At 38.4% G+C, this 19,152-nt stretch overlaps 1 long non-coding RNA gene across 1 annotated transcript in view; it reads right to left on the reverse strand.

Annotated features, from left to right (window-relative positions):
* LOC116810989 (uncharacterized) overlaps window positions 1–689 on the reverse strand; it is a 6,472-nt gene extending 5,783 nt beyond the window's left edge. Inside the window, exon 1 of the long non-coding RNA XR_004370433.1 lies at window positions 625–689. This is a non-coding gene — a long non-coding RNA (uncharacterized LOC116810989). The remainder of the gene's footprint in view (window positions 1–624) is intronic.
* Window positions 690–19,152: the final 18,463 nt, after the last annotated feature.

The raw sequence follows: 19,152 nt of genomic DNA on the forward strand, positions 1-19,152 counted from the left end.
ACTCTGTCGCCCAGGCTGGAGTTCAATGGCATAATCTCTGCTCACTGCAACCTCCACCTCCCAGTTCAAGCGATTATCCTGCCTCAGCTTCCTGAGTAGCTGGGATACAGGTGCACACCACCACGCCTGGCTAATTTTTGTATTTTTAGTAGAGACAGGGTTTACCATGTTGGCCAGGCTGGTCTCAAACTCCAGACCTCAAGTGATCCGCCCACCTCAGCCTCCCATAATCACGCCTATGGCTTACAGGCGTAAGCCATAAATTAAGTATAATTTGAACTGGCAACATCTACCCCCTTTTTTTTTTTTAGATGTATTCATCATTAAATGGATTAATACCAGTTTATTTTATAGATGAAAGCAAACAAAAATAGGAAGTGTTTAATGAACCTGGTAAATAAACCTTGAATATTTTTCTTTTTAATTGAGGTATTTTCTCTTTCTTCATGTCATTAGGGAAATTCTTGATTCAAACAGAAGAAATCTATTTGTCAAAGGTATTGCAATCATACCTTAAATTCTTTGGGCAACAGAGAGTTGAAGGAGACTGTATTAGTCCGTTTTCATGCTGCTGATAAAGACATACCAGAGACTGGGAAGAAAAAGAGGTTTCATTGGCCTTACAGTTCCACATGGCTGGGGAGGCCTCAGAATCATGGTGGAAGGTGAAAGGCACTTCTTATATGGTGGCAGCAAGAGAAAATGAGGAAGAAGCAAAAGTGGAAATCCCTGATAAACCCATCAGATCTCGTGAGACTTATTCACTATTATGAGAATAGCACCGGAAAGACCAGCACCCGTAATTCAATTACCTCCCCCTGGGTCCCTTCCGCAACACGTGGGAATTCTGGGAGATACAATTTGAGTTGAGATATCACTGGGGACACAGCCAAACCATATCAGAGACCAAAAATTCTCCTTAAATTCACCTCCAATTTTAGTTTGGAATTTCAGGAAGATGGTTGGTTGTGTTTCATTCTCTGATGTTGTAGGCTTAGTAGCTTCTTCATTATTATAGCCTGGGATACAGGTGCCTTAACCTGCTGTGACTGGTCGAAGATGTGTTCACCTTTAGATCAAAATAATTCTTCCTGAAATCAACCTAATCTCTTCAAAATCAAATCTTCAGGAAAATTATGCTTTACAGGTTTTATTGCTGGATCATTCTTCACCTAGTTCTCTCATTTACACATTCAATTAGCAGATTTGTTTTTCTTTAGAGACAGGGTCTTGCTCTGTTGCCCAGGCTGGCGTTCAGTGGTGTGATAATGGCTCACTGCAGACTTCACTTCCCGGGCTCAAGCGATTCTCCTGCCTCAGCCTCCTGAGTAGTTGAGACTACAGGTACATGCCACCACTCTTAGCCAATATTTTAATTTTAATTTTTAGTAAAGTAGTTTTATTTTTAGGCAACATAGCAAAATCTAGTTTTTGTTTTTAGGTTTTGCTGTATTTCCCAGGTTGGAGATATTTCTCTTAAGCTTTAAGTCTGTAATATAGACATGTGGGTCTGAGCCTTAACTTTCTTTAATACAGAGTATATCTGTATCTTGTCTATCTATCTCTATATTGCTATAGAGATAGATTGCTAATTGGTAGATGATAAGTATATAAATCTAGATAGATACATCCTTTAGTCTAATCAAAATAAGTGGTACACATCTGATTTCTAGGTGGAATAGCATTCTTTTCTGGCATCAGAGAAACGAATGATTTAAAAGTAAGTATGAACTTTCAATATCTTAGTTTCATGCAGATTATGTTCCTTTTACACTTCTTGGTTCATCAGAAACATATGCTGTGAGAGGTGGAAGGATGTCTGATTACAGGGTATAAAACCTTTGGGGTGAAACATATTTCAGTACCTTATTAATGTTTCAAGCTCCACGTATTTTTCATGGCTGATGCATTTTTGAATGTTATGAAAAGCTTTAATAGAATAGAAGCACGGAAGATGGTAAACAAAATTATCTTGTATTTGAGAGATACATGAATCAAATTTTGTAGATAGAGGTTGAAAACTGTTACTATTTCTAGGGAGATGATGTTATTGGCTTGCAGTCATCTTTACTCCTGTTCCTAATTCTGTCCTTCTTTGAGTTGGTGCTAATCCTATTGCCCCGCTTTATTCAGGAAATTTTGCACCCAGAAAGCAGTTGGGCATTTATCTTATAATTAATGAAGCTGTCTTTCATTTGTGCTACACTTTGAATTAGACAGAAGAAAGCCTGTACATGATTTCTGCTAGAGGATAAGTGATAGCTTTGACATGGTGCTTACCCTGTTTGTTGCATTTAAAAAGGGCAGCAGTATTTCACTGACAAATGGAAATAATTGTCATGCTGCACTATGCACATGGATCCAATATAAGAATCATCTCCTTTGTAAACATACTGAAAAACAAACACACACACACACACACACACATACACACACACACACACACACACACACACACATTGTATTGATCTGTTCTCATGCTGCTAATAAAGACATACCCGAGCCGGGGTAATTTATGAAGGCAAGAGGTTTAATAGACTCACAGTTCCACATGTCTGAGGAGGCTTCACAATCACGGCAGAAGGTGAAAAAGGAACAAAGGCATGTCTTACATGGTGGCAGGTAAAGAGAGCGTGTGCAGGGGAACTGCCCTTTATAAAACCATCAGATCTCATGAGACTCATTCACTGTCATGAGAACAGCATGGGAAAAACCTGTGCCCATGATTCAATTACCTCCCACCACGTCTCTCCTATGACAGTGGGAATGATGGGAGCTACAATTCAAGATGAGATTTGGGTGGGGACACAGCCAAACCATAACACACACACACGCGCGCACACACACACACGTGCACACACACACCACTCCTTTTCCATTACTCCTTCAAATACCATCAATCTGTAGGATCAATCATTTCCATCTGTCCATGACAATCTTTCCACAGCCTGGCGGATTATAGCTTTCATAAGGGCAAGTTTTGCCATTCCACAAAACATTTGCCAAAAATGTAGAAAAATGTATAAATATATACGCCATAACATTTTTTAGACACAATACGTAACTATGATTATTATTTTTTTTTTGAGATGGAGTTTCACTCTTTTTGCCCAGGCTGGAGTGCAATGGTGTGATCTCAGCTCACTGCACCATCCGCCCTCTGGGTTCCAGGAATTCTCCTGCCTCAGGCTCCCGAGTACCTGGGATTACAGGTGCCCGCCACCATGCCTGGCTATACGTATATACATATACACACACACATATATATATACACACATATATGTATATACACACATATATATATAAAAATATATTTTTTTTATTTTTAGTAGAGACGGGGTTTTAACATGTTGGCCAGGCTGGTCTCAAACTCCTGACCTCAGGTGATCCACCTGCCTCAGCCTCCCAAAGTGCTAGGATTACAATATGTAATTTTATAAAATAGCTGTATGAGATGCCTGCCCTACAATACGTAATTTTATAAAATAACTGTATGAGATGTTTAATAATTGCCTATATTTAGAAAAAAGCATATTTATAGAGTGAGATTCAGTATCTAATTCATTAAAAGTCAACAAGTGAAATAAGTAGGAAATGAAGGAAAATGCAAAATGGTTGTAAATAGAGGAGGCAATATAATATTATGAACGCAAGAACACTGGTATTTCAATTAAGTATAGAACAACTAGGCTGGGCATGATGGGTCACACCTATAATCCCAGTGCTTTAGGAGGCTAATGTGGGAGGATCCCTTGAGCCCAGGAGTTTGAGACCAGCCTGAGCAACACGGCAAGACTCCCTCTCTACAAAAAATTAAAGAAAAATAGCTGGATGGAGTGGTATGTACCTGTTGTCCCAGATACCCAGGAGGCTGCAGCAGGACTGCTTGAGCCCAGGAGGTTGGGCTGCAGTGAGCTGTGATCATGCCACTGCACTCTAGCCTGGGTGACAGAGCAAAATCCTGTCTCAAAAAAATAAACAAAGAGCAAGTAGGCAATAGTTGGTTAAATACATACAGAGGAAATAGAAAGAATGTCTTAAAATATTTAGAAGGGAAAAACTTGTATTTGTCAATATTTTATAACAATTAGCATCCAGCAGTGAATTCATATTTAGGACATGATGAATACTACATTGTGTTTCGTTATAGAATATTACTATTTTTTAAATTTCTCATGTGCAATTAAAATTATCAAATAATTTATGTCACATATATACACCATTGATCAACAAATATTTATGCAGCTTTAACTGGTGCCATGTATCATATTATTCATTAAAGAGATAGTGTTCCAATTTTAATTGTTGTCTAATTTAAGATCAGAAACCATTATTCAAAAAACAAAATAAAAGTCTGTATTTTCAAATTTGTTCACATAGGGAATGAAAACTTCTCTTCTCAATGGAAACTCACATGATAAAAATTAAAAGAAAACTACTAGGCAGAAATTCACATGTATCTTTTTATTTATAATTAAAAATTTGACACAAATATCTGTTTGTCATACTGAAAAATAACTTACTTACCAGTTCGTGGAAAAGACTTGGAGCCTTGATAATTTAGTTTCAGATACATAACTTTCCAATACAGCTTTCTGTTTATCTCTCATGTTTCTTAAACAAATATTTAACTGCTGAGTTGGGAACAGAACATCATTTAGTTGACTTTATTTTTGTGAAGATAGTGCAGCAAAACATTCTTAATGTTACTTTGGAGTAGCTGAATCCCCAAGCTGGTAAAAAATAAGTTCAGTATTTATTATGCATCTGCTTCAGATTTTTAAATTATTTGTAACATTATTTTGTTTCAATTCACACCCCCTTTCCATACATACATATATATGAATCAAAGACATTTATTAATTAGCCAAAAGTCTTAAGGAATAGCAATCAAAGCAGTTTCTCTGACTTTAGTTTGACGATCTTCTCTGTATTTCATGGTTGCCATTTAATGAAATGTACACTTATTTGAAAAAAAGTGCAAAAAACTTGAAAGAAAAACTTCGCATACATTTATTAGCAAGCATGAAAAAACATTAATGCTACTTTACTTGCCTCTAGCAGGCCTTTCCAGGGGACAACTTTAGCTTTAAGGAAACATCATATTACAAGGGAAATGCTTGGAAAATAATAAAATTGTATATTTTCCCATCAAAAATATATAAGAATGAAAATGCCTTCAAATTTATATATTTTTGAATGGCTTGGTTAAATGGGCAGACTTTTCATAAAGAAAGACATGGAAACAGAAAGAACTCAGGCTGCATTATTTAGCCAAAAGGTTAAGATGCTGAAATATGAAAGTCTAAAAAGCAAAAGCTCTAAAAGAAAGAATTTGTTTGTCTTCCATTTCTGAGTTGGTGGCTGTCTCAGTTCCACAGAGTCATGCAGAGCCCCAAGCTATGAATAGCTTTGCCATTTTCAACTACATTTTAACAAATCCCCACTTGTTGTTGATTCCAGTCAAGCTAGGGGTTGGGAAGGGATATAAAGGAGGTCTCCAGCTGTTTACATACCCAATATAAGACCTTTATATACCCCATGTCAGCAAGCTCCTTTGTCTTCCATGATCTGGGTTGGTGGCTGGCTCAGTTCCACAGAGTGATGCAGGAACCCAGACTATTTATGGCTTTGTCCATTTCAACTATATCTTTTCTGAAACCTCACTTGTGCTTGATTCTAGTCAATCTAGGAGGTGGGATGGGCATATAAAGGAGGGACTCCAGCCGTTTATATACCCCATATCAGCTCTTTATATATCCCATGTCTGCAAGCTTCTTTTTTCTTCCATGATCTGGGTAGTTGGCTGTCTTGGTTCCACAGAGTGATGCAGGACGCTGGGATAGTAATAGCTTTGCCATTTTTAACAACATGTCTGCAAGCTCCTTTGTCTTCCATGATCTGGGTTGTGGGCTGTCTTGGTTCCACAGAGTGATGCAGGACCCTGGGATAGTAATAGCTTTGCCATTTTTAACAACATATTTACAAAGCCCCACTTGTGGTTGATTCCATTTAATTTGGGGGTAAGACACAGGAGAAATTCCAGTTTTTTATGTACCCCATGCTAGCTCTTTGTAGACTCCATGTCTGCAAGTTTCTTTGTCTTTCATAATCTGAGTTGGTGACTGCCTCAGTTCCACCAGTGATGCAGGACTCCAAGCTCTTAATAGCTTTGTCCATTCCAACTACATCTTTCCCAAAGCCCCACTTGTGGTTGATCCCATTCAGTTTTGTAAGGCACAGGTGGGAGAAACTCTAGCTCTTTCTATACCCCCACATCAGCAAGAGAAGCACATCACTTCCACTTGTAATTAATTAGAGAGAACTTAGTCATTCAAATTACTGCAACATAAATTCTGTCAGCTTAGTTTTTGGCTTAACCATATCCAGCTCTCAGCTCATAATTAGAAAAGGGAGAAATAGCTTTGGTTTATTTAGAACAGGTAGTTCTTTGCCATAGAAGGAACAACCTGTGGAATGAAACACCTGAAAGCAGAAAACTTTCTTTGGTGGTATATTTAATTTTCTTTGGGGTATTAAACTGTAATAGGATTATTATAGAACTTTGACAAGTCGATTTATTTTTAAAAGAATATTATAATCTAATATGGTTTGTATTTGTGTCCCTTCCCAAATCGCTTGTTGAATTGTAATCCCTAATGTTGAAGGTGGGGCCTAGTGGGAGGTGACTGGATCATGGAGGTAGATTTCTTCCTTGGTACTGCGTCATGATAGTGAGTGAGTTCTCATGAGATCTGGTTGTTTAAAAGTATGTGGCACTTCTTCCCTTCTATCTCTTCCTCCTGCTCTGGTCATGTAAGATGGGCCTACTCTCCCTTTGCCTTTCACCATGATTATTAGTTTCCTGAGGCCTCCCCAGAAGCAGAAGCCGCCATGCTTCCTGTGCAGCCTGCAGAACCGTGAGCCAATTAAACCTCTTCCCTTTATAAATTACCCAATCTCAGGAACTTCTTTATAGCAATGCAAGAACAGACTAATATACAATCATACCATGAAAAAAATCTGTAAGATTTTATCCATTGGTACATGGTTTGTGTTCTATGTGAATCTCGATAGCATAACCTACCTCAAGGTTGAAATAACAGCTTCGTAAGATATTTGTGTGTTTACTTACAACAACACCAGAACATCATGGTGACATTTTTAAAAAGTAATATTCGGAAAGAGACATGTCTGATTTTAACCTTTTCAGTAGGAATTGATTACATGAAAGTTTGGTTGCAATTCACAAAGCAAATGAATAAAAAATGATTTCCAATACTGCAATTGTACCCACTGTGTTTATTTTGTTTTCTTTTACTATAGAAAAGAACCCATATAAAACATTGCATTGAGTCTCTGTCATATCAATTATAGAGTTGAAAGCTCTTTACCAACTTGCTTAATAGTGCAGTCTCTTTCTGTCCAAATATTTTTAAAATGCGGTAACTCTAATGTATTACTGACAAGTACCATGGAGTCCTTTAAACCAATCATAATATGATGTTTCATGAAAATGAATAATTCAACTCATTTTTGGCTATCGTTTCTTCAAAACAATATATTGTCTTTAAAGGGAAAGTAAAAATAAATGAAGATTCCCTGAAAATGGAGGCATGCTTTCTTTCTTTTTAAATGAAATAATGTTTTCTACTATGTGATTTATAACCAAATTTAGTTCTAAGAAGCTGCATCTATTTATGTCAAAACCACTCCTCTCATGCAAGACAGACTGAACACCTGAATAAAAACCGGGAGTTCAGATGTGTTGCTTTGAAGTTATGACCTGTTTTATTTCCCTGTTGCATAACACTAACTCATTGTGACACAATCTTCGAGGGTTTATATCTTTTATAATTAAATTGCCCTGAAGAAAGTTCCCGGTCACAATCTTCATTCTTTTCAAATTTTTCTGCAATGGAGCACAATTAAGAATAAAGAATGCATCATGACACAGTGAAAATGCTAAAATTTCGTAAAGAGGTCAAACTTAAGTTTCAACACTCATATCATTAATTATGCTTTGAAGCACTGTCCTTTCTAAATGACACTATTTTTATTTTGAACAACATCTAAATTCAGGGAAAATAATCACTTCTAAAGACTATTTTTAGTTGAGCCTTCTTTCTTGGCCCAGTTTCTAATCAGAGGCTCTGCTATAAGTTGAAAGTTTGTGTGCCCCCGAAATTCATGTGTTGACATCTTAACCCCCAAAGTGATAGTGTTAGGAGTGGGGGACTATGGGAGGTGATGAGGTCATGAAGGTGGAGCCTCATGAATGGGATCAGTGCCATCATAAAAGGGACCACAGAGAGCTCCCTCGTCCCTTCCACCATGTGATGACACAGCAAGAAGGCACCGTCTAAGAACCAGGAAGCCCTCACTAGACACTGAATCTGCCTTGATCTTGGACTCCCAGCCTCCAGAACTGTGAGCAACAAATGTCTGTAGTTTATAAGCCACCCAGGCTATGGTAGTTTATATAGCACCCCAAACATACTATGACGGGTTCTCATACAATTTTTCGAAGATTCTTTATCCTCAGTAGACTGATGCAAAACTAACCCATCAATAATAGAGAAAAAAGGAGATTGAGTCAAAAGATGAAAAAAATGTTTGCCTGATTCCTGTTAGAATGTCGCTAATTTTTCCCTGTAGTTTTTTTCAATGAATATGTCCTTCATAATCTCTCTGTCTCTCTCCCTTGCTCTCTGTCTCTTGCTCTCTCTCTCACTGTCTGTCTTTTCTTTTCTCTTTCTTATATATCTGCTGCTGCTACACCTATGTATTTATTTACATAATTGGGACCATATTATATTAAATGTTTTGTACCAAACCTTTTCAGTGAAAGTCACATGATAAACCCTCTTTTAATGTATTTATCATTGAGGATTTAAGTGATTTTTAGATGCTTAAAGTTTCAGAATGCTGTGAACACCCTCCTGTAATAAACACAATTTGCCTCTTTGACTCATTACTTAGAATATATTCTTAGGAGTGGAATTAGTGAGTTTAAGAATGTGAGCTGGGCGCAGTGGCTCACACCTGTAATCCTAGCACTTTGGGAGGCCAAGGCGGGAGGATCACTTGAGGTCAGGAGTTCAAAACCAGCCTGGCCAACATGGTGAAACCCCATCTCTACTAAAAATACAAAAAAAAACCAAAAATTAGCTGGGCATGGTGTGGTGGCAGGCACTTGTAATCCCAGCTACTCGGGAGGTTGAGGCACAAGAATCAGTTGAACCCAGGAGGCAGAGGTTGCTGTGAGCCAAGATGGTGCCATTGCACTCGAGCCTGGGAGACAGAGTGAGACTCCATCTCAAAAAAAAAAAGAGTATGAATGTTTTAAGATATTTGTTACATATTGTGAATTGTTCTACAAAATGTTTGCAGTGGCCAGGCGCAGTGGCTCACACCTATAATGCCAGCACTTTGGGAAGATGAGGCAGGAGGATGGCTTGAGGCCAAAAGCTCAAGACTGGCCTGAGCAACATAGCAAGACTCCATCTCTACAATAAACTAAAAATTTTAAAAATCAGCTAGGTGTGGTGGTGCATGCCTTTAGTCCTATTTATTCAGGAACCTATGTGCAAGGATTTATTGAGCCCAGGAGGTCAAGGTTGGAGCTATGAATGTGCCATTGTACTCCAGCCTAGACAACAAAATAAGACATCATCTCTTAAATAAATATAATTTTTGGAAAAGTTTTCAGCAGTGCAGATTCCCTTGTGTAGTAATGTAGTTGTGTTGATTCATCTTTTTTTTTTTTTGGCAACTATGGTAATTAGCATTTTTAATAAATTCATTTAAAAATAGATTTTAAGCAGCTGAACGTAAAAAAAAAAATCAGATTAAGTTGTTGAAAATTGAAGTGTTGCCTTAGCTCTTTGGGTTGAGGGTGAATACCATCTGATTCGGGGCCTTTCCCACTTTCCTGTCTTACGTGTGAATGTCTGCGTACACGGACACTTCAGGTTAAGGATTCTGTCTCCAACTTTTATTTCCTGATAAAATATCAAATTTGATTTTTTCGTCTGTGTGATTTTTTTTAGGCATAGGAAAATTATATGTATATTCACTTCCCATGAGAACACAATATGATTTACTCTTTTTCTTCTTATAGCAATGGCATGATTTCGGAGAAATATCCTTAGTCTCTGATATGGTTTGACTCTGTGTCGCCACCCAAATCACATCTTGAATTGTAGTCCCCATGTGCTGAAGGTGGGGCCTGGTGGGAGGTGATTGGATCATGGGTGTGGTTTCTCATGGCTTAGCACCATCGCCCTGGTGCTATCTTGTGATAGAGTTCTCACGAGATCTGGTTGGTTTAAAAGTGTGTGGCACCTTCCCCCTTGCCCTCTCTCTCTCCTGCCACCATAAAAGATGTGCCTTGCTTCCCCTTCGCCTTCTGCCATGCTTATAAGTTTCCTGAGGCCTCCCCAGCCATGAGGAACTGTGAGTCAATTATACCGCTTTTCTTTATAAATTACGCAGTCTCAGGTAGTTCTTTACAGTGGTGTGAAAATGGACTAATACAGTCTCACACTCATTTTGTAGAAATGTAGCAACTGTAATTCATAAAACTGCTATATTGAAGCCAACTGGAATCAAGCTTACTGCTTTCAGCTTCAGAAAAGCAAATTTTAGTAAAAAGAACAACAGCAACAAAAACACACAACAAAGCTGCAGGTCGTGAGAGCTGCAGGAGGTACTTTTAGAGGGGAAGGGGGATTGTTAAATAATAAGATCTAGAAAAGCATCTTGAAGTCCATTGCTGAGAGAATATTTGAAATGTACTCTTTGCCAAAATAAATAATTAACTACATAAATTTATTAGTTAATTAAAATGATTTCTAATAAAATTATTACTTTTTTAAAGTCCACTTATTTTGCACAGTAAAAAAGCCTGTCTAGGGAACTGCTGTCAATGACTTAAAAAAAACAAGCCTGGGCGCGGTGGCTCACGCCTGTAATCCCAGCACTTTGGGAGGCTGAGGCACGCGGCGGATCGTGAGTTGGGAGATCTAGACCATCCTGGCCAACATGGTGAAATCTCTACTAAGAATACAAAAATTAGCTGGGCATGGTTGTGCGTGCCTATAGTCCTAGCTACTTGGGAGGCTGAGGCAGGAAAATCACTTGAACCCGGGAGGCAGAGGTTGCAGTGGGCCGAGATTGCGCCACTGCACTCCAGCCTGGCCGGGCAACAGAGCGAGACTCTGTCTCAAAAAACAAGCAAACAATAAAAAACCCCAAAACAAAACAAACAAACAGAAAAATACAAAACACCACCAATAGCTATCAGACTAGTCATATTTGCATATACATAATTTGTGTTAATTCAACATCAATATCCCCAATATAGCCTTATGAAAGATTACGGGACCAAGAATTTCCCTGATGCTGGACTCTGTTCTGTGGCATCTCCCACATACCTGTTTTAATTTGCATCCCATTGTCTTTAACATACAGAGGAACTTCTTTGCTCTGTGGAATTTGCAATATCAGGCAGCCTCCGTTTTCCATTCTAACCCTCCCACTTCAAGGAGTGTCATATATCCACTAAATTTTACTGATTCTACCATTAAAAAAAAAAAAAACAAACATATTCTATTCTTAATTCAGAAGGATACTAAAGCGTCACTTTATAGTTTTCATTTTTTATTTTTTTGTTATTGTTATCTTTTGCCAGATTGTATTTTAATTCGTTTTATTCATAGACAGAATTACATGTTCCTTTACAGTATAACTTTTTGGCTATGTTTTATATTACTTTCTATTACACATGTAATTTATAATTATATCCTCACTGTAAAAAGAACTAAATAATACAAAGTAATGTAAAATAGAAGACTTTCCTTTTTCTTATTCCCAATCAATTTCAGAGATGATTCCTTTAATCAATTAAAAGTTTAGCTATGTATCATTCTAGCCATTTCCTTTATTTACATACATCTATCTATATATACATATTTAATTTTTTGAAGGTAAATAGAATTCTGATGGTTAAATTTGTATGCCAATTGGCTGGGCTGTGGTGCCCAGTTGTTTGGTCGAACAATAGTCTAGACGTTGATGTGAAGGTACTTTTGTAGATGGGATTAACATTTACAATCAGTAGACTTTAAGAAAGAAAGGTAACCTTTCATAATGTGGTTGGATTTCCTCTCATTGGGAGCAAAAAGCGAGGGTTCTCGAAAAAGAAGAAATTCTACCTCAGGAGTGCAACATAAGAATTCAGCCTGAGTTTCCAGCTTGTCTTGTAGATTTTGGATTCAAGGTGGCAACTGCTGCCTGAATACCCAGCCACTGGGGCTGCCCTACACTGTACAGACTTGCCAGCCCCCGCAATCACATAGGCCAACTCCTTAAAATACATCTCTTCCTTGGTTCTGTCTCTCTGGAGAACCTGGACTAATACAGGATCATTGCATGCTTACTGCCTGTGACATTTTTGTACTTTATATATTGTAGAGCAGGATTCCATGTTACTACAGAATGATGTATGCCTTTTCTCTGTTGTAAAGGATGCATAGAATTCCTCTGTTTAGGTGCACCGTTCACATACTTATTCGTTTATCTCTGGATGAGTATGTTGGCTGTGCTCAATTCTCTTTATTAAACAGGATGCTGAAGTTGTTTATTCATGAGTAGTGTCATCTTCTAAACTGTTTTAAGGGAGAAACTGCAACAGGAGCTGGTAATGGAAAAGAAGCCTATTGAGAAAGACCCCCATAACCTGTGTAATCTTTCTAAATATGATTACAAAAAAACAACAAATGATACCACACACATGCACACACACACACACACACACACACACACACAGACAAATGCACATACAGAAACACAATTTCTATGAAATTGTAACTATTATACCCATTTTTTCTTATGTACAAAAATATAGTTAGATAGAATGAATAAGATCTGGTAGCCATTAGCATGATAGGATTACTATAATTAGCAACAATTTATTATATATTTAAAAATAACTAAAAATAGAAGTGGAATGCTCCCAGCACAAATCATAAATGCTTGAGGTGATAGACACCCCAATTACCCTGATTCGATCATTATACACTATCTGCCTGTATCAAAACATCACATGTACTCCATAAATATGTACAGCTATTATGTCACCATAATAATTAATAAAAACATTAAATGAAAAAGTAATTAATATTTAATTTTTAATATTAAAAAATTCTTTAAAATTCTATTTCAAGTCTAGATGTTGACTGTTATCTCAATTTTATTATCTATATACATCCAAATTTAACATGCTCCAAAGAAAACTCTTGATCCTCATCCCCTAGAACTGCCTTTTTCCAGTTGTACTACTTGTGCATATGCCACTACTTAGTCGTCGAAGCCCACAAGGAAAGGATTATATGAGATTCATCTTTTCCCTAACTCTGTGCAACTAATGCATCAGCGAGTTCCGTTGGTTCTGCTTCCAAAAGGCAACCGACTTCCTTCACATTTTCAACTTCATTCCCACCTGACATTAATCCCAACCATGTTCAGCTTCCCACCTGGTCACTCCTCTGCCAGGATAGCAAAATCCACCCCCCACAGAGCAGCCAAGGAGATGCGTGTCAAGCATACATCTGATTACATCCTTCCCTTACGCAAAATGTGTCCATTGGTTTTCCATTTCGTGTAGAATTGAACCCAAAACTGTAGCCAGTCTTGTTGTTGCTGCTGGGCATACTCCTGTATTAGTCTCTCTGCAAAGTGGGTGGTTATCCCCTTCAATCTTGCCATCATTGCCCTCTGCATTTTGGGAGTCTACACTGAAATACAGCCTTCCCTGACCATGAAATTCTAAACATAGCATTTGAGGCAAACATGGAAACCTGTCACATGCCAATTTAGCACACACATCTTGAGATGATTTCTCTGTACAGTTAACACGGAGTTTTTCTTTCTAGCAGCCAGGGATCAGACTTCAGGATCCCATTTTCTTCCTCATCTCTACGTAGGAAAGGAAATAAATAGAAATCGTCAAACACTGATAAGGTGATCACGTCTACACCTCTGCAGAGAAGAAAAATTGCACAGCTAAGGGAGCAATTTGGTCTGCAAAGAGGCAGGCCTTATACTCTCCCAAGACTTTATCATCCTGGACATATAATTCAAGAAAAAGTATCTGAATAGAAGATATACTGGTGGTTGTTTATCCAAAGAAGAAGAGAATGAAATGGACTCTCATCGATGTGAAATGGATCGCCAGGGTAATAATCAGTCTCTTCTGCTCCTAAACTTTGAGTTATGGAATAAAGTAAATGCTGTGTCTCCCTCTGAGATGTGGAAGTTGCTTTCTTTGCCTTTGCATATTATAATAATTAAGATTTATGAGGATTTCACATTACATTTCCACAGTTAGACCTATACAATATTCTTCTCTGTAGAAATCATCATCTCTTGAAATGACAGCAATGATATATGAAACTTCACATGGTAGAGAGTCCAGGGACTTCTCTGCTATTTCAAGAGATTTTTTAATTGCTAAGTTTAGTCAATTTAGTGTAATAAATATTGATTGAGGACTTACTATAACCAGGCTGTGCTCTAGTCTTGGGTATATTTAGTGCTAAATAAAATATAGGTCTTACCATCCTGATAGTTGACAGCAGTGACTCTTAACAAAAGGTGATTTTGCTTCTCTCCAGGAAACATTTGGCAATGTCTGGAGATGTTTTTGGTTCTCACCAGGGAGAGGGAGAAAGCTCTACCAGTATCTACTGCAAAGACACCAGGGACGCTGCTATAGCATCCTGTAATTGCCAGGACAGCCACTCACAGCAAAAAGTATACAGCCTCAAATACCAACAGCATTGAAGTTTGAGAAATCGTATTTTACAACTTAAGGGAAACAAGGCATGTGTTTAATAGACTTATAAATCTTATAGGGCTGTGGGTATGTGTATTAGTTTATTCTCTTGCTACTAATGAAGACATATCCAGGACTGGGTAATTTATAAAGAAAATGGGGCTTAACTGACTCACAGTTCAGCATGGCTGGGGAGGCCTCAGGAAACCTACAGTCATGGCGGAAGTGGAAGCAAACACGTGTTTCTTCACATGGTGGCAGCAAGGAGAAGTGCCGAGCACAAGGGGGAAAAGGCTTTTATAAAACCCTCAGATCTTGTGAGAAGTCACTCACTATCATGAGAACAGGATGCGGAAAACTGTCCCCATGATTCAATTATCTCCCACCAAGTCCTCCCACTACACGTGGGGATTATGAAAAGTACAATTCAAGATGATATTTGGGTGGAGACACAGCCAGACCATATGGATATGTTAGCAGTGGAAGGTATCCAAGTCACACGGCACCAAAATATGTTAGTGGTAGCAAATCCATATGAGCCTGCAACAACCTCAATTCTTGCCTCCTCAGAAGAAAGAATTCAACAGAGGAGCACAAGGTAGAAGGAGAGACTGAGGCAAGTTTGAGAGCAGCAGTGAAAGTTTACTAAAAAGCTTTAGAGCAAGAATGAAAGGAAGTATACTTGGAAGAGTGCCAAGAAAGTGACTTGAGCGATTCAAGCACCCAGTTTGACTTTTTGACTTGGGGTTTCATGCATTGGCATGCTTCCATGGTCTTGCATTACTTCTCTCCGGATTCCTCCCTTGGAGTGGGCTGTCTGCATGTGCAGTGGCCTGCTAGCGTTTGGGAGGTGGGCATGCTCGTTGTGTTTACTAGAGGCTATATGCATGCTCACTTGAAGCATTCTTCCTTACCAGCCAAATGTCCCTCGAAGGTCATATATTCATTAAACTCTGCCATTTTGCCTCTTAATGTGCATGCTTGAGCCCACGAGCCCAACTCCAGAGATCTTGTTGGGAAGCTGCTGATCACCTGTTTCAGGTGTTTTCTATTTGGAGACTGCCTTTTGCTGGTGCTGGCTGTGACCAATGATTCTTTTGGAGAGGTAGTTAACAACCGCCTGATCATCACCTGATGGTCGCCTGACATTCTGGTATATTTATGAAGACTGTAAGGGTGACTACAGAAAGGAAATGCAGTTGTATTTCTATTTTACATTTATGGCCTTGAAGGAGTAGCCTGTATTTTATGAAAAGACTGGTATTTAATGCAAGGAACGAACTCTGGAGTCAGATACCTAGTGTGTCCAGGGACAGGCTGCCCTTAGTTTGAGCAAGAAGCTATATGTACAGTTTGAGGCATCTTGGCAGATGGACAGCAGCCCATTTCTAGTACTGACACCAGTCACTGAGTGCTATGGCTGGTAGGAGGCTACAGGCAAAGAGGACATTGCGTGGAATGACCACCTTCGAAACTAACAACACACTCAGGTCATATTCCAGGCTTTCCCTGTGCAAAAATCTCCTCTTTAGGTAGCAAGGTAGAGTTAGGGCATAGTAATTTTACAAGAGTCTTATAATGCTTTACACAGACCTGAATATGAACTGAGGGGCTGCTAAATTATTTCAAGCTTTATCCCTTATCATTGCTGGAGAGCAGACCAAGTAGTTAAAGCTTCAAATAGCTCTGTGTTTATATTTTATGTGTCCCAAACAAAGTGGGTAGAATACCTCTGTTGAACAAACATGTTTGCATTCTTTGGATATATGTGAATTTTTCCTATCTGATGTATACATTTAGTATTGATGATCTCTAATAAGGTCGCACCAAATGCCAATACTCTTCAAGGTAATTAGGTACATTCTGAACATCATATAGTGCCCAGATCGTAAAAACAAAAACACAAAAAGAAAACCAAGTATCTCATATTGTCACTTATAAGGGGGAGCTAAACCCTGGGTACTTAGGGACATAAGGATGGTAACAATAGACACGGGGATCTCTAGAGCAGGGAATGAAGGAAGAGTACAAAGGTTGAAAAACTACCTATTGGGTATTATGTTCAGTACCTGGGTGACAGGTTAATTTGTACTCCAAACCTCAGCATCATGCAATATTCCCATGTAACAAACTTGCACATGAACCTCCAAATCTAAATTCTTCTTTAAAAAAATAGAATGCTACATAGAACAACAAATGCTGTAAAGTGTTGTCACCACCATAAAACATCCAAGGTCCAATATACAAAAACCCATCTCCATTTCCAGGCCAACTCTTAGAGAGTGTTTAAGTCTTAAAATGTACCCTGCTTAATTTCAGCTGTACGTTTATGTATAAAATATAGAGTATATTCATCCCAGCACTTTGGTAGGCCGAGGCGGGTGGATCACGAGGTCAGGAGTTCAAGACCAGCCTGGCCCAGATGGTGAAACCGGTCTCTACTAAAACATACAAAAATTAGCTGGGCGCGGTGGCGGGTGCCTGTAATCCCAGCTACTCGGGAGGCTGAGGCAGGAGAATCGCTTGAACCTGGGAGGCGGAGGTTGCAGTGAGCCGAGATTGCACCATTGCACTCCAGCCTGGGTGACAGAGCAAGATTTCCTCTCAAAAAAAAAAAAAAAAGAGGGTATATTCTAGAGAATGGGTTTTGTTTAATTAGTTAATGTGTTTGATTCTATGCAATGTTCTGAAGACCCTTTGGTGAAGATCTACATACAATCATAAGATAATAGCTCTCTTCTACACGTGCCTTACTATTATGACTTGTTCCCAGCTTCCAGTGATTATGCAATCATAGTGTAAGTGAGTATTGGTGTGAGAAAGGAGAGACTCTCCACTTAATAATTTAAAATAGGCGTTACTCCTCTGTGCTGCTTTTAATTTTAAATCACTAACAGTAAGTAATGAGACATACAAAATGTAAGAGCTCATCTATCTTACCCTTGCTGTATTTGCACAAAAGAATAAATGGACTTGGATTTTCATTATTCCATGAGATACCTGTGAATAAACACAACTCAATATCATAGAGTTGTAGTTCCCCAGCTGAAATTATAACAGTGCATATGATTGTTTTATACAATCTAGAGTATTAAGGGAAAAGCAATTTTGCTTTCTTAAAAGGATGATTTTCTTGGGCTCCCATTTGGGGATAGAGATATAGAGTTTTGAAGCTTTTTTTTTTTTTAGGATTTATGCATAGAGGTGATCTGTTTTTTTGTTTGTTTGTTTTCTTTTCTTTTCTTTCCTTTTCTTTTTTTTTTTTTTTTATTTGAGACAGGGTCTTGCTCTGTCACCCAGGCTACTGGAGTGCAGTGGTGCAATCATGGCTTATTACAGCCTCAACCTCCCAGGGTCAAGTAATCCTTCCTCCTCAGCCTCCCTAGTAGCTGGGCCTACAGGCATGAACCACCATGTCTGGCTAATGTTTTCTTTTAAGTTTTTTGTAGAGATGAGGTTTATTGCCCAAGCTGGTCTCAAACTCCTGGGTTCAAGCCATTCTCCCACCTTGGCCTCCTGAAGTGCTGGGATTACAGGTATGAGCCACCACACCCGGCCAGATCCTCTTTTAATGATATGTGGGAAAATCTTCCCACTTATCTTTGATTTCTACTTTATCACTAAACAAGTCTTTTACGTATGCTAAAACTCACACTACAGATTATAAACCATATACTTGTTTACTATAATGGAATCTTAATGTGTAAGTATCCAATCAATTCCCTAGACCCCCAACACCACCACCTTGTACACAACCTGGATGTTTATTTTAGTTAGAGCAAAGGAAGAGCTTAATTTCAGTTCCTTCATAATTGAGAATGATTGAAATTCATCAGATAATATGCCTAAGGAGAACATTTTTACTATATTTTGGATGCTTTGATACTGTCTTCCTACTGATCATCTCGCATTAGCTTCAGTTTTCTACAGGGTCTGCTTGCCTGTGGTTTTGATGAAAACAATCCCACAGGAATAATAGCAGTGAGCTTCAGTCTGTTGCTCAGACTCATATTTTAAAAGTCTCTGCTGTGCACAGGGTAATTAAAAATAAAAAGGCTGTAAGAGATCAGTCTTCCATGCAAACCCATCACTACATCAAGGAGAAAAGTGTCATCTCAGGCCTTCTGAATGTGTCAAGAGCATCATTTCTGGACTTAAAGAACAGCATTTAATCTATCATTGTTGCTTTAATGTTACTTTTAAAATGCTCGAAACTGGGGATTGTCAGCCTACGGATGTTTAGACATCATCCCTTCTTGAAGCAAACGAGTACGTGGTCTTTTTTTTTTTTTTTTTCCATAATTTTTTTTTTT

The sequence above is a fragment of the Hylobates moloch genome, unplaced genomic scaffold (genome assembly GCF_009828535.3).
Source record: "Hylobates moloch isolate HMO894 unplaced genomic scaffold, HMol_V3 SCAFFOLD_7, whole genome shotgun sequence".
Classification (NCBI taxonomy): domain Eukaryota; kingdom Metazoa; phylum Chordata; class Mammalia; order Primates; family Hylobatidae; genus Hylobates; species Hylobates moloch.